Here is a 17,574-nt window from a genome sequence, read left to right as displayed (position 1 = left end):
GGATACATCTATGGATCTCTTCAGGTAACATTTTTACATTTAATTATAATATATTTCATTGCTGAATAGCCTGGAATTGCTGTAATTCTGATGGATTGCCCGAGTGATTACATGATTGCCCATGATGCAGTAACTACTATCTACAGCTATTAGGACTACATTTCTTTGTCTGCTGGATAATATTTCAACTTTTGGAGTAGCTGTAAACGTCTTTTGGAAATACCTCTGCAGAATTTCTTTGTCTACCAGAATTCGTAATTAACTGGATGTGATTATATAGTTCTTGTCCGCTCAATGCAAGATATTAATAGCCGTGGACAAATATATAGTTAAGAGACCATACCAAACAATTGCTTTCTGTATTTCAATTTCAAGAATTCTGCAGTACTTCCGCAACAATTTTATAGAGGTTGTTGGTGATAACTTCAAATTATGTGCCCGTAGCGAAACTCTCTCAATAAAAATTGTTGTGTGAGTACCTTAGGATTCTAAAACATGTATTTTTGGATAGCGCACATATTAGTTCCTAAGTGAAGTCTTGACCCGACTACGATAGATCCAATAGTTTTGGAGCTATGGATCGTTAAATTTTATTTTTTTATGTTTCCGGCAGCCTGTAACCCCGAAAGGAAGCATTTGTGCACCTAGGTTGGTCTATACGTTTTGTCTTATCTTGGTGTCAGGAATTACCTTCCAAACGTTGTTGATGAGGTTTTCAAACACCCTGTATAATTATACTATATCTGCTTGGTATAAGCTGGCAGGGTCTTGGGATTTATGCTGGGATATGATGTAATGTCTACATTAGGAATTTCCAAAAGAAGTTTGTTAGTGATCCTTCGTGTGTTAAAACTTATACCATATTCATGAATACATACACTTTTTATTAAGCTTATACAAAAATTTACGGAAAAATCAACAGAATCAGACGAAATGTCAACATGAGAATAAGCTAAAAGTGAAGGATGGCATTTGGAATCTCCCTCAACTCGTTTCATGGCTCTAGAACCGAGTACCTTGTTTTCGTGTAAATTGTGATAAAGGTAGAAAACAATGAGCCCTGCGGAACTTCTAATCCCCTTCGGTCGTTGTCACTCGCTCAGCTATATTTTGTGAAGTAAGGACATTGGAGATGTTATACGCGCAAGATTGATGGAGAAACTAAAATACCCAAAGTGAATGGTCATCATTAAAGAAAGAGGAAATAAGTAGTAATACAACGTTGAAAAGAGGCTCATGTGAGTCTTATCCAGGGCCTTCATCTGCGGCAATTTACCAAATTTCCTTCCTCTTCCCATCACTAGTCTTGAAACCGTGGATTTTTTCTACAAAATCTAGTTTATAATGTTCTGGCACTCAATGAGATTATGCCATTATGATGTCTTTTATAACGTAAGTATAAATGAAATTGCCACAATGAAGTTTTACCTAAACATTACAAAAGAATACAACACAATGCGATCTGTTACTCACTATATTTTTTAATAAACACTAAAATTAATAAAATGAGAAAACTACAAGCGATAGTCTTTTGTCATTAATCATCAGATTCATCGTCTGAATCGATACAGATTGTTAAAATTGTGAAGCTAGAAGTGAGCTTTGATAGTGATGGGTAAATTCCCGGGAAGATATTTTTCGGGAATATTCCCGGAAAAATTCCCAAAATGGGAATTTATCCGGGAATTTATGTACAATCAGAAAGAAAATTGCATTCTATTACTATATTATGATTTCAAAGTTGAATTAATTTTTATATCACAGCATATTATTACTGTTGTCCACAGAGGATTCTTTAAAATGTATATTCTGAACGGTACTATGTTACTTTATTAACACTATTATATTTAGAGAGTACGCATAAATGTATATTTATTTACAATATGCTCTATCAATTAAATATGTGTGTAAAAATTATATAGTAAGACCTAATACTTTTAAACCACTAAACAGTTTAAATTTATATGTAAGTGGATTTGCTCAACTTGACTCTATTACTGATATTATAAAGACATTAAATTTATAAATGTTATAAACCAATTAGATTGGGTAAATGCTAGAATATACATGTCTCACCAATTTATCAACATTTGCGCATACAGATTTATGTTCACAAAATTTTCTAGATACTTACTTATCTTTATATTTTAGCACGTAACATTGCCATACACGACTTTTCATTCTACCTATTTCTCGAAATTCCATACGTTAATTCACATGTAAAATAAGTCGGAGTACCTTTTCAGAAATTCGAGTCAGAGAAAGGAGACAGACCGACGTCTATTACTAACAGTGGTTCAGGGTTTATTAATAGTACTTCATCTCTATTTCTACATAATTCTAAATTACTTTACAAAATGGTTCCTTTTCATCATTTGTACTTTGCTAATTTTGGCTGTTCTTTAGCATTGGGGACCAGCTTTTGCACCTACTTTTTTGCGATATTCTATTCCGATGCGTTTGTTTTATGGTTTCATACGTTAAATTACGTTACCAACATTAAATTCAAACAGCATTGCAGAGCGAGCGTTAGCAAATGAAGGCCCTAAAAAAAATGTGTTCGATACTTTCTTGACTACTTGAACATCACTATCAACTCATTTCTTCCGTAAATCATCCTACTTTTTGCTAGTTTGGCCCCCAATACTAAACGATTACCTTACTTTTTAGTGCAAATGGAAATGGAACTTAAAAACTCATATTATTAGTTATATAAAGTACCGTCAAATAATTTTAAATTTTTTGACTTCCAAATTCTTTAAAACCTAGAAGTAAATCATAATATATTTTTAAAAAAGTAATTAGTCATATGGTTCTTATAATTTGGAAGATAAAGTAGAGAAATGGAAATAAATTCCTTCCCGGGAATTTATAGGCCAGGGAAAAAAACGGGAATATTCCCATTTTTTAAATTCCTTCCCACCGGGAATATTCCCACTGCCCATCATTAAGCTTTGATTGCCTCGAAGTTCGTACAGTCAATATTTTTGCTCTGCAAATAAGATTTCACGAAAGCAACAGCATTCAAAGAGTCATTCCCAATCCTGTTTCTTTTCAGGTTCTCATATCAGTGACAATGGAAAAAATCCTTCCGGTATCCGCGTTTGAATGTAGTAATGACAATAGAATGTTAGCCAATATTGCAAGGTTAGGAAAGCGAATAGTATGTGTAAAGTCTTTAGCTTGTGTTATTTTATGCCACATTCTATCTATTGGCTCCCTTGAGTCGTTGTTTCTCCAAATCATCAAAAACATAAGTCGAACTTCGCCATTCTATAGAAAGGTTCTCATTGTCTAAAAGTGCCCCATACAAACCAACTAGTTCTTTAAAGGCTGGAAATTTTTCCCTTCCATGAGGTTCTAATAAAACTTCAAGGTTAAAAATTTTATCCCTTGAAAAATTGTCATCTTAATTGGCAATCTTTTCTTGAGCTCTGTGACAGCTGCAATATACCTAGAAGTCTAAGCACTTCAATCTAAACACTTTAACAATATTTCCATCATGGAAATTCGAAAGCAATTCGTCACAGTCTGGCCCAAGATACACTTGCTCAATTGGGAGAAAATTCTTTGGATCAGATATAAAGTCGTTGTCAATATCCTTCAGCGCCAATGGCGTGAGGAAGCTCTGCTATACTTGCTTTAACACACTTGAGTTATCCAAAAGCTGCCTGGATTGGAAAAGGACATTCAAAGTATTGTAGTAATTCAATATATACATCAAGAAAAATATGTATGCTTTTGTAAAGGCATTTTTGAGCTATCAGAATCCATTCAACACTTTACAAGTCTTCGAATACAGCTACCTGAAAATAATTCTGTAACACGTCCCAATTTTCCAGCAACCGTGCTATACACTGATGTAGAGCAGGCCATCTAATGTCTGAGAGTTTAAGAATTTTCTTCTTTTCTACATTGAAAAATTCTTGCATTTCTTGAGGTTGGGCGCATCTTTTAGCACTTCTTGAAATATAGTTTGCTACTGATCCTGAAAGATCCTCGGGAGACCATGCTTTGGAAGTTATCAATGCCGAAGAATGACATATACATCTCATGATTAGTACATGCGGCACATCCTTAACTTGTCTACTTGTAAAGGAGTTTTCAGCTCCTACCATGACGTTGACGCCATCACAAGCTACACCTACAATGTTTGGCAACCAAACATATTTTCAGCTAAGCTATTCTAGAATGCTGAATATAAGGCTTCCGCTGAACAGTCCGTTCCATCAAGAGGAATAAGTTCCAGAAGTGTCCTTACGAGCTTACCCTATGTGCTGACACATATTTAACTAATACACATAGAAATTTCTGCGAATTTATATCGGTGGTTTCGTCAATTAATACTAAAAATTTTGCTGTTGCCAGCTTTTGAGAAGTTTCTAATGTAAAATTCTTCTATAGAACATTATGGGCACATTTTGTTCGTTTCATTCACATATCTTGTGCTATCCTGTTATCAGAAAACATTGAACGCAATACAGGCGTTAAATGATCAACTGCATTAAAAGCTAAATTGTGTTCGGCTACAAAAGCAGCTAACTATATTTCTGCTTTTTTTACTGCGACACTATGTCTTACTGCTTCCTCAACTTTCCTAGAACAAGAAGACTTGAGAAATTTATCAATAACGTTTATATTGTTAACTGACTTCATATTTGAGAGATGCTTTTTACCCCGGGAATGTTTTTCAAACTCACTTTAGCGCAATTTACTATCACATTGCAAGCCACACATTTCCACTTCAGATTATTCTCTGGAACTGACTTTAACCACACCTTAAAGTGTTGATTTTCCACCCACTCTGATTTAAATTTCTCAATACGGAACGATTTTTCATCACGCGATAGTTCATCACGTTTACCCAGCACTTTTTTCGGTGTTGTATTACTTTTCGAATCACTTACCATATTTATTGAAGTATCCAGAAATCCACTACAACACTAAACGTGACAAAACCTAAAAGTTATTGCTGCTCTGAATAGCATGAAACTTAATATATGGACGACTCCAAAAGTGCATTTCCACCTGCAAGAGTAGGCAACCCAAAATACAGAGTCGTTGAAGTGGTTGAGAATTAGAAAGGCGTTGGACCAAACCTCAATTTTGTTACAATATATTAGTGTGGCAAATTGCAAATAAGAGAAGAAAATACATTCTTAAGAATTACGATTTTATTATCGTGAGGGCAATGAATGACATAAAAAGTTACAAAATGATCTTACCTAAGCAGTTCAAACAAGATAAATGGTACGAAATAAATATCAGAGGAAAGCAGTTTCTTTCCTTTTTCCAAAAAAATCTCGTAAGAAAGGAAAAAGGTAAAGGTTTAATATAAAAGCCTAACAGTACAAAAACAAAATCCACACGAAACGGAAAGAGAGACAAACACAGACTAAAGGACACCATTGGCGTAGCAGACTTGCGGGCCTCCCATGCAAGGCAGAGATGGGACCCTAGTTGTAAACCCAATTGTTATAATAATAATAATAATATATTAAAAACTTCTATGACTGCCTAAGAGTGTGTCTGCACATAGCGATCATTTGTGCACTTTTTGTTAATGAGCGGTCCCTAAGGTTAAAACGGATGGAAATCTCCGAAAGGAAAAAACTTTTCTTATGATAAATTCTAGGTCAAAATTCGAAGCACTTGCTTTTGACAGTTGCTCTTTTGTTTCTTTTTTAGGGAACATAAAAGTTTTGGCAGCTAAGAAATTACAGTATATAATATTGTAAATTTGCAAATGGATTTATTTCTTGCAATTTGTGGTAATAAAGAAATTTCATTAGAAGACATTATTGTAGACATTATTATTAGAAGACAAAATTAAGTTTTTTCTTCATCCATCGCAAGTCTTAGGGAGCTATACTTGTGACACCAAGTACAGATACGTTACACGGAGACAATCTGACGAAAGTTCTTTGAAGATTAGGCAGTTGTTTCATTTTCTCTTCCGTTTCCAGGAAATAAACGGACATGGGTTTATCCACCACAAAGTCCATGTGGCATGAGAAGGGATCCATCTTATGTATACTGCAAGGATCCCTACAGCACTACAGACGCACTATCAACTCAACACGTGCTATTGTTTATAAACAACCTAGAAGAACCAGATTTCTTTGAAAAAGCATATCAATTTAAGACAAAAGAGGAAACGAAAGAACGATTAAAGTACACAAAAACACTTTTCAATAAAGAGCTCAAAGACCTGGACAGAAAACAAAAGCAAGCAGTTTATGACTTGTTATTTAAATATAGAGACGTTTTTACATATGCCCCTGAAGATATCGGATATTTTAGGGGATACGTTCATAGAATCAGAATTTCTAAGTCTACCGTGTTCCACGACCGCTCCCCACCTATTACATTGAATATCAGGAGTCAAGTAGATAAACAAATTCAAGACCTTATCAAGGCAAACATAATCAGGCCTACTGACAATAATGAATTCTCTTCTCCACTTCTTGTGCTCAAGAAGCCTAATACGAAGGAATTTTGAAGAGTTCTCAATCTGCAGAAATGTAACAGTTACACCAAGTATTTGTCAGTGCCATTTCAAGCAACAGAGGACGTTCTAAACTCTATAAAGGGGAAAACTTTCATAACAACTGCCGATCTTTCGAATTTCTACTTCCAAATTTTGTTGCATCCTAAGAGCCGTAAATATATTACTTTCGAGCTCAATCATAATAGAAAATCATACGAAGTTTTGAGATTCACAATGGGGGCCAAAACAAGTTCCCAAAGTCTCAGTGTCGCCACGAGAATGATTTTGGAGGGACTACCAGATAGAATTACAAATTTTGCAGACGATCTTGTTACTAGTTCGTGTAATATTCCACAGCACTTGCAGGATTTAGAATTATTATTCCAGAAGCTTAGGAAACACGATTTTCGAGCATCACCCAAAAAGACACATATTGACTATCAGGAACTTAACGTATTAGAATACCATACGGATTGGGAAAGATGGCTACCGCACGTTATTTTTGGTATCAATACGTACGTAGAAGGAGGGACCAAATATTCTGCAAGTTTCTTGTTGTTTGGTTATGAACCCAGGATCCCGCCAGAATGTACGCTAGAATCAAGACAACATATACAAATTGACAGAGAGAAACTAGCGGCCCTCAGGAAGAAAGTACGAAACAACCTGGAACAGGCGTATGACAGACAAAAGCAGTTTTACGATAAACGCCATAGACAGGCAACTTATAATTCAGGGGACCTTGTTTTGGTATATTATCCCACAAGGAAAGTAAGTTTACCCGAACACTTCACACTTCACTACGACGGCCCGGCACGCGTCCTGTAGAAGATTAATTCAAATTTGTATCGAGTAGAATTACCGTCTAAATTCAAGGACAGAATTCAAGACATTGCGGTAGACCGTTTAAAACCATTTTACGAAGACCAAACAAAGGGAAGACAAAATTGAGGAGAAAGAGGCACAAATCTAAAAAGAAGAATTTAACAAAATTCCTAGTAGTTCCTTACCAGGAACAGAAGAGGAACTAACACCAGAAGAAAAGAAAAAGAGAGAGATGCACTGACATAAATTCGCACTTCTTTATTTTAACTATAAATTATATCTCATTTTGTTATCCAACTTCGTTACAATTTTTGTTTCCGTTCTCGCAAAATGCAAGATCAACATTTTTTCTCTTTCTTTTTAGTTTCAAAAGTCATTAATTCTTGCAAGGTCGAAATACAATGCTTTCTTGTCTCCAACATCACTTCTTCAATACGAACATACATGAATGCTTATTACGTCATTTTTTCTCTTTATACAGGATGTTCATAAAATCAGGTTCTTTACAACATTATACAGAGTGACCAGAAATTAACATTCTCTATTTTTCCTTTTTATAAGGAAAGAAGCTACTAAATTCCAGAAACTGATACTTCTCTTTTCATTCGTCCTAATAATAATTAATTTGTGCTTCGCCCTTCATAAGTCCCGTTACAAAACAAATTTTAACCAATTGGCTAAAAATATCTTCACCATTAGGAAAACTCAATTCACTGGCGCCTACTAATACAACAAAAGAGACTCCACCGATATAGACTACCCATACCGGATGTGACCGATCCTTAATGAACTGATATATTTATTAATAACAGTGATGACACTTCTGCCCACTTTGAGGGAAATGATAAACTATTTTTGATCCTGCTTAGTTGGGACGGAACTACAGTGTTATTACAATTATGTGTATATTTCACAACAAGTTTTTCATAGTGATCTTGGTGTATCATAGTGTTTATAGTGTTTTCTTGTGTCCAAACAGTATCTCAAGTGTGTCGGTGTTGGTGCAGTTACCTTTTACTAATTACAATTGTGTATTTTCTCAAAATAATCTTCCAGATTATTTTTTCCATTGTGGGGGTGCAAGGATCCCCACATCACGACAGACGCATGTGTCAACTCAACCTAGCAGACAGCAAGCCGACACCGAGGAACACCGAAAGCAGATGGACCTAGCGGAAGGACCCGAGGAGGACAAATAAAAGGAGGAACACCGAAGGACCCAGCATCAGTCGTCCAACTGATCAAATCATCTACACCGCCCTGAGGTCGCACTGGACTAGGGGTACACCTATCCTTCCCGAGGTCGCACTGGACTAGGGGTCCTTTCTACAACCAAGCCTTGCGAAACTGCCTTGAGCTGAGGCGGCTATCCTTCCAAACTCACCGAACCGGCAGGTGCCTTCGAGATTGCCTTGAGAGAAGGGGCACAGTGCAAAACACCTATACTCCTCTACTTGGACATTAACGAGAAATCAGTATTGTACTCTTTGTAATCAAAGACGTTTTGTGTTTATCAAATTTTATAATAAATTGCTGAAGGGGATAAATCTCGGTCCATTATTAACTCTACCAAAATCATTACAATACATAAAAGTCGGAACAAGTACTACCATGTTATAGTCGAATAAGCTTGTGTGTAGCGTTACAAATGTATTTTCTTACGTCTTGCTGCGCCTGGACATGGGTTCAAGTTCGTTGGGGACTATAGAACACAGTGGGTCGTAACATATTTTAGCCAAAATTGTAAGTCCCGTCGCTAGACGATCAGCTGTTCGCTTTAGTCTTCGTAGTAATTATTATTGATAATGTTTAGTACCGGTAATAGTTTTTGCCTTTGCGTATTGTTTTTATTTTTCTTTATTTTAAAAATATGTCCAAATAAATTCAACCATAATTACTCTTATTTTGAATGTAAATGCCATTTCCAATTGATAAAAAACAAAAATTGAACGTTCCGACATAGCTGCAAAAAGTAAAAAAAAAAACGAAAGTGGAAGTTTTGGGATCGAACCCATATTCATGGACATCAAAAATATTACAACCACCTGCCTGACACCACTTGACCATGATGATTACGCTTGAAAGTATTCAATTTAATCAAGTGTCGTGCTGCCCCTATTAATGCAAGTTTATTTGGATAGTTTTTTTTTACCTTATTCCAGAGAAGTTGAACATTTGGACCGAGCCTTTATGTTTAGGTTAGACTTTATCAATAAGTTCTGAAAATTGGCCCATTTTCATCTCTGGAATATGCACAGGAGTAAAAATGGAGTGTGTGCATGTGTAAGACAGAGAAGGAATCAGTAAGAGATAAGAATGAATAGAGAGAGAGAGATGAAGAAACAAACAAACACATGGTAAAGAAGCATTATCGAAGACAGAAAGAGACAAAGACGAATGAAAAATGCACACTAAATTCTCATTATGATAAAGAACGTATACAGTGTTTACTCGGATTCTTGCCAGTGATCGCCTAGCATCAATTTGTCTGCACATTTTCAAATTCTCTGATGTAAGGAAAGAAAGAAATCCTCATAAATTTGCTGTAAGCAGTACAGAACTTGAATAAATTGAACCCTACTAAGCGTAATCATCATAGCTGAGGGGCTTCCAGATGAGAAAGCCTTTGGGATTTTAACTGTCCTCGATGTTTGTGTATTCGTGTTCCTGTCGTTATAGCTTTCTGGAAAAACGAGTAAACCTGAAGTAAAGTATAATCATAAGTAGTTAATCAAGTTACTAAGAAACGTTCGGTTGAAGAAAGAGCTACAAGTATGTGGTTATAAGACTTTTGTGGTCCATGAGTATGGGTTCGATCCCAAAACTTCCACTTTTGGTTTTTACGTTTTGAGCTACGTCGGAACATTAAATTTCTGTTCATTATGAATTGAAAACAACGTTTGCATTCAAAATAAGAGTAATTATGGTTGCATTTACTACGAAAGACTAAAACGAACAGCTGATCGTCTAACGACGGGATTTACAATTCTGGATAAAATATGTTCTGGTCCATTGTATTCTATAGTTCCCTACGAACTTGAACCCGTGTCCACGAGCACCAAGACATAAGTAAATATTTTTGTAACGCTACACACAAGCTTATTCGACAATAACATGTGTAGTATTTGTTCCATTTTTTAAATCTTATATATAAAATAGAACGCACAAATCCTTTGTTCCCTCATCACGCTAATACGGCTAAACCAATCTCTTTCATTTTTGGGGGGTTATTAGGATTTGGACCCTAGATGGTTTTTATCATATCACTTTAATTTTTAATTACCAGTGTCTTGAGATAATTGACCATTCAAGTGTCCATAACGTACAAATCCTTTGTTAGTTCATCATAGGTAAAAATAAACGTATTTATATGCAACCCGCATGACCGTGTCACTCGGCGGGTTAACATAAATGACAGGCGATATAATGTTAACATTTACTGCAATCTACTATGGTTTTTATCATATCACTTGAAAGCGAAAAAGTAAAAATTATCTAAGTAACAAAGTTTATTGCGTTCCGGGGTGACCGCAGCGAAGCGGGGCGGGTTAACATAAATGACAGGCGATATAATGTTAACATTTACTGTAATCTTCTATGGTTTTTATCATATCACTTGAAAGCGAAAAAGTAAAAATTATCTAAGTAACAAAGTTTATTGCGTTCCGGGGTGACCGCAGCGAAGCGGGGTGAACGCTGCTAGTATATTATAAAATTGAAAGTGACTATGTTTGTGACTCTTTATCTCTTGAACCGACCGACCGGTCTCGATCAAATTTTCAACGTAGATGCGGTTCTGGCCTGGGAGTGTTTCTAGCTATTTACTTTGACGGTACAACTTAGAGGAGGGGAGGAGTGGTACATAGAAAAAGTAAATAAAACTTAATAACTCTTGAACCAACCGACCGATCTTGATCATATTTTCAATATAGATGAGGTTCGGGACTGGGATAATTTTTATCATTTCATTTTGACGGAGCAACGCAGGGAAGGGGATGGAGGGGGAGATATACAAAAATCAATAAGTATAAAAATAAAAGTGACTATGTTCGTGAATTAATTACTTTTGAACCACCCGATCGATCTTAATCAAATTTTCAACATATACGAAGTTCAAACCTGGAAAGTTTATTTCATTTTGACAGTAGATCTTAGGGGAGGGGGAGGGGGAAGAGGGGAGGGGAAATATACGAAAATAAAACTTAATAACTCTTGAACCACTAGACCGATCTCGATCAAACTTTCAACATAGATAAGGTTCAAGCTTGGGATGTTTTCTTCATTTGACTTTTACAATGCAACGAAGAGGAGGAGGAGGGTGAAGATATATGTCAAAAAAATAAAAATAAAAGTGTTTGTTTCTGTGACTTCATCACATTTAAACCACCAAACCGATCTTAACTCTTGAACCACTCGACCGATCTCGATCAAACATTTAACATAGATGAAGATCGGGCTAGGGATAATTTTTTATCATTTAACTTTGACGGTGCAACGTAGGGAAGGGGGAGGCGGATATATATATATATATGTGTGTGTGTGTGTGTGTGTGTAAAAAATAAAAATGAAAGTGACTGTCTATGTGACTTCACTCGAACCATATGACCGATCTCGATCAAATTTTCAAGACGGATGAGATTCGGCCCTGGGATGGAATTTATCTATTCACTTTGACGATAGAACTTAGGGGAGGAGGTAGGAGGGGAAGATATATAAAAGTAAATAAAACTTAATAACTCTTGAACCACCGGACTGATCTCAATCGAATTTTCAGCCTAGATTAAGTTCGAACATGAGATGATTTTTGTCGTATCACTTTGACGATGTAATTTAAAGGAGGCGAAAGACATTTACAAATGATGGAAAATGACCGATATTAGTGTCGAATTTATAGTTTTTGAGGTCGCTGAGATTAACAGTGACACTTCAGATGCCATTTAAATCCAAATTGAGCCAAGCAAAAATTGTGGAAGGAAAGGGGGTATATATATATATATATATATATATATATATATATATATATATATATATATATATATATATATATATATATATATATAAAACTAGCTAGATAGATATAATCAAAAATTACCAATGTCAGTGTTGAATTCATACTTTTCGGGGTCGCTGAGATGAACAATGACACTTCCGATACCGCGGCTCGCAACATGGGGAGGAGAGGGGATATATAAAAATCGTCGAAAATGACCAATGTCAAGGAGCGCTTTAGTAATAATAAAAAGTGACTAACTAACGAAACATTTTTTCTTACTATTTTTTCTTAATTTAACCTAGCGAAGCGGGTAATTGGTGCTAATATATACATAAGATCGGTCCCATCTCACTTCATAGGGACTTTATGGTGGATAAACACCACGTGCGTGGACTTTCTGGAAACAGAAGAGAAAATGAGACATTGCCTAACCTTCAAAGAATGTTCGCAAAAATTGACTCCGCAAATTGATATTATTATTCGTTGAAGTGAGTGACATCTATATAGTGAAGATGAACATTTATTATTATTATTATTATTATTATTATTATTATTATTATTATTATTATTATTATTATTATTATTATTATTATAAGCGTACTTTTGAACTTGCACTGCGAAATTACTGCATAGTATGTTATTATCAATGTCCGGATTTGTATGTAATTACATATTTTTCCTTCATATCTAGGTTCGTCAAATCCTTAAATGTTTGTGATTCACGCCTGTAGGGTGCTTCAACTCAAGTTTCATATTACATATTTTTACATATTTTGACCAATATTACATATTTCTATGGTTTCTATATGTTTTTCTTTACATAAAATTGTCTTAACATTTTGCGTTTACTGAAATTTTAATTTAAAATAAAAATAATAAACTCTCCAACTGTGCAAGGCTTGCATCTAGATTTAATTTTGTCATGTCTATTTTTTCGTTTCTTTACCGAAAGAGAAATATCTCTCTCCTTTTTTATTTGTCACACATGTTTCGCAGAATTTTTGCCGATAACAAAAGAAATATAAGAAGAAACAAGTAAAAGTCCTCCCTCCGGGGTACAGTAGCAGCACCCTTTATTCTCAACTCTGAAGGAAGACAGATCACGTGGTTGACAGGCGACTAGCCAGAAAATTCCTAAAATGAAGTCTATTTGATTGTTATCGGAGGTCGGACGGGAAAAAAGATGAAAGCAAATCCTGCAATTCAAGTTAAAACTGTATGCTAGTGTGCTTCCAGGAATTTACTGCAAGAGTTCGTTCCAAGAAGCTGGCGACAAGGGCAATATCATAGCAGGTAATCTAAGCTTTCAAAGAACTTCGCTTGTTCAACTGAATAACGGGAGGACAGTACTCTAGTATTGCAGTTGCAAAACGCACGTGTTCTGTATTGACCGTCGAAGTTAGAAATGGGTCCGATTGCCTCAACTTTATCCGCGAAATTGCGGTCGTGGGTAACTATCGATGATGCGTTTACTACGGACGGTAAAGTGGTGTGCCAAGTGTGTGATAAAAAAAATGGATGTTCAATGAAATCTAAGTTAGAACATGTACGAAGTGCACTCCATGCAAGAAATAAAAATTTGCGAACTGCAAAAAAACAAGTACTCTTGACACAAATGCATCAAGATACTTCAGTGAGTGAGTTTTTCAAAGACTTGTGCCAAGCAATGATAGCAGCTAACATTCCTTGGAACAAAGTTCAAGTGCCAAAATGCCGTACTTTTCTGGAGAAGTACTGCGGGTGTCGAATTCCTAACGAATCCACTCTTCGAAAGTGTTATCTTGAAGTTTGTTATAGGGAAGTTATAGGTACTATTAGGGCAGAAATAGGTAGTTCATATATTTGGATTTCTGTGGACGAAACAACAGAGGTTTTGGGACGTTATTTAGCTAATTTAGTGATTGGAAAGTTAAATGAAGATGCTCCATCTAAATCCTATCTCTATTGCGAGTAAATTGCTGGTACGTACGAATCATTACACGATTGCTCGCTTTGTAAACGATGGTCTTAAAGTGTTGTGGCTGGGAGGAGTTCAGGAAGAAAAAGTCCTTGTTCTCTATACAGACAGTGCAGCGTACATGTTAAAAGCGGCTAGAGCACTTACAGTTCTTTACCCTCACTTAGTTCATTTCACCTGTATGGCCCATGCTCTTCAGCGTGTTGCTGAAGAGGTAAGAGACAACTTTTGTGAAGTAAATCAACTAGTTTCTTCCACGAAAAAATGTTTGTTAAGGCGCCACAACGTGTTCAAGTTTACAGAGATCAACTGCCAGAGGTGCCACTTCCTCCGGAGCCTGTGCTAACGTGATGGGGCACTTGGATACAGGCAGTACATTTCTACAATGAACATTTTCAAAAAATTAAGCCTGTTGTTCATTCATTTCCATCGGGGTCTGCTGTGTCAGTTGGCATTGCTCGGAAACTGTTTAATGACTCAAAAGTAGCGTGTGATATCATATACATAGACACAATTTTGATTGGCTACCTACAAGCATTAAAAAGCTAGAGACTGTTGGGCGGCCTCTTCCGGAATCCATGGAAATCACAGAGGATGCAAAGAGACTGCTGCAATGTGTGTGTAGAAATGTAGGAGAAAAAGTTCGAAAGAAACTAAATGCAGTGCTGGAAAGAAACCCGGGTTACGATAGTCTATTGGCAGTGTGTGAGATTCTCAGTGGTGGAACAAGAACCCCATGAAGATATTTCCCCCAACTAGATCCCCCTGTTGAAATACACTCCTGTTTCCTCATGTAATGTGGAGAGATCATTGTATATAAGAATATTTTATCCGATCGCCGACAAAATTTTACTTCTGATCATTTGGAAATGTACCTTGTAACCCATTGTGCAAAAACACACAGTGGAATTGCAGGCACATCTTTTTAAGTACTTTATTTCAAATTAAAAATGTTCATTAGTGGAAATATTCTTCAATCTTAGTTCAGCTGGTATTGTTTAAAAGATTTAGGACTGCTTTTCCCTGCATGAAATAAATATATATAAAACAATTTGCTTTTAGTATTTAAATTTGTATATTACGTATAATTCATTTCAAGATTGGGCCTTGGTGAGGGATGCGCATTTAGTGTAAAAGATTCTAGATTTGAATCGAGACCACACCACACCACATGAGATTTCTGACGTGCAAATGCCATACGCATTGCTTTTCTCGGGGCTTTCCTCTTTCTCTCTAGCCGATTCACATCTTCCTTCATTCGCGTCTGATTTTTATTATCCTGCAATCAGTCAAGTCAGTAACGTATGACTGTCTCAGCTGTTCAAGCATTTCACTTCATTGGGGACTTTCATTAAGCAGGATAAAGTGTAGTAGATTTTCCTTTTTATTTTCATAATTCGTTTAAATATTGCATACTCATACGCGTGTTAATATTACGTTTTCATAAATATGTAACATATGTAATATTACATATTCTTATATAATATTACATATTTCTTACATTTTAAGCGATTTTGGGGCGTACATATTTAGGGGGTTGATATTACATAAAAATCCGAACTCTAGTTATTATTTCTGTAATTTTTCCTGGACTCTACGTTATTTAGTTTATTAGTGGGCACTAATTTGTCTCCAGGTCGTTGAATAAATGAATTTCCGCCTGCACTTCGGCCTAAATAATTTTACAGGAAGAAGCCGGTTAGTTCCAAAGAGCAGAACTGAATTTAGTAATATTTGGGTTACAGTTTTATGTGGCAGAACAGCGAAGGGGTAACGTCCTGGACTTACAAGTAGTATAGGTTCAAAACATAAGTTCAAATCCTGTTTAAGCCAAAGGTTACTTTTTCAGAAAGTGATCGTAAAGAATCGAAGAGTAACTTTTCATATTAAACGAGCAATCCGTAAGAATGTAGAAGCAAATACCTGTATCATGATAGAGATTCTTTACGAATGTTGATTGGGAAAGGACAAATAATAACTATGGGGGCTATTAGGACAATCCGAAACACTTAATTGATATGCAGTCTCCATTTTTCATGTTGTTCTTAGAAAGAAACACTATACCATTTGATAAACAAGTTTCTCGTAGAGTAACCGCTGGAGTATTGGTATCGTGCTAGATTTCCAAGCGAAAAATCTTGGTTCGAATTTCCATTAGGTAATATCTTTTTTGCCATAAAACATTCGCTACCAAGAGAGATTCATATGCAGTTGAAGAAGTTACAAGGCATTACTCGCCAGAATCAGAGTAAACAGTGTGTGGGTTCTGCATCATACAATGTAAAGATTAGTAGTTTTTATTCATTTATTTATGACTTCTTTTACGTGGCGAAGTTAAGGCTCTGCAACCTTTTCCGAGCACTTAACCATGTGCATACTTAAAAAAAAAACACCAATACAAAGAAAATATTAACAATTATAAAAGAAAAGTATTCAACCACATAAAAAGGATATACTACTTAAGTAAAAAAATAGTTAAACACTTCAAAACAAAAATTGAAAATAATATACAAGAGAGGAACCAGAAAAGAAGTCTATGTAGGAATACAATCTGAAATAAAATAACGTGGAGGAACCTAAATTACATATTGCATATAGCGGTACTAGAAGTATGAATTCTGGAAAATTATTAGAAGTTTTCTTTTTATAACTAACTGTTCAGAATTTACTGTTTATCTTTCTGTAAAAATATCAAATACTTAATAAACAAAATGGAATATGAAAAAACAGTTTAAAAAGAAGTATGAATAAATAAGCTGTACAAATTAACATGGGTTACTAATTGGGTGTGTGTTTATACACGGGTAATTAATAACCGGTAAGACGAAGATGCCTTATGTGCTACTAACATCCTTATCTTTACATAAGAGAAGGGAATTTACAGATTTTATAAATTTGCCAACTGTGGAAACGTTGTGTATTAATTGAGGTAAACTGTTCCAGAGGCGTGTAGAACTTACTGTGAAGGACCTTGAGTATGAATCAGAATTGTGACTGGGTATGGAGAGCAAGAAATTACCTTGTGATCTTGTACTTCTAGTATGAAAATCCGATAAATATAAAAATCTACGTGCTAGGTACGATGGTTCTGACGTAGTAAGTATTTTGTACAATAGGGTAAGATTATGTAAATTTCTTCTTTGAACTAACGTCAGCCATGACAGTTTTTATAAAATGATGTGAGATGTTCCCTGTAAATTAAATTGAAAATAAATATAATGCAGGCATTTTGCACTCTTTACAAGCGCCTTGATTGATTTTCGGTTAGATCAGAATAGACTGAGTCGTAATAGCCAAGATGTGGAAACA

This window comes from Thermobia domestica, chromosome 13, assembly GCF_964235325.1.
Source record: "Thermobia domestica chromosome 13, izTheDome1.hap1.1, whole genome shotgun sequence".
Taxonomy (NCBI): domain Eukaryota; kingdom Metazoa; phylum Arthropoda; class Insecta; order Zygentoma; family Lepismatidae; genus Thermobia; species Thermobia domestica.
The sequence above is the reverse complement of the archived record's forward strand: the minus strand, read 5'-3'. Positions refer to the sequence as shown.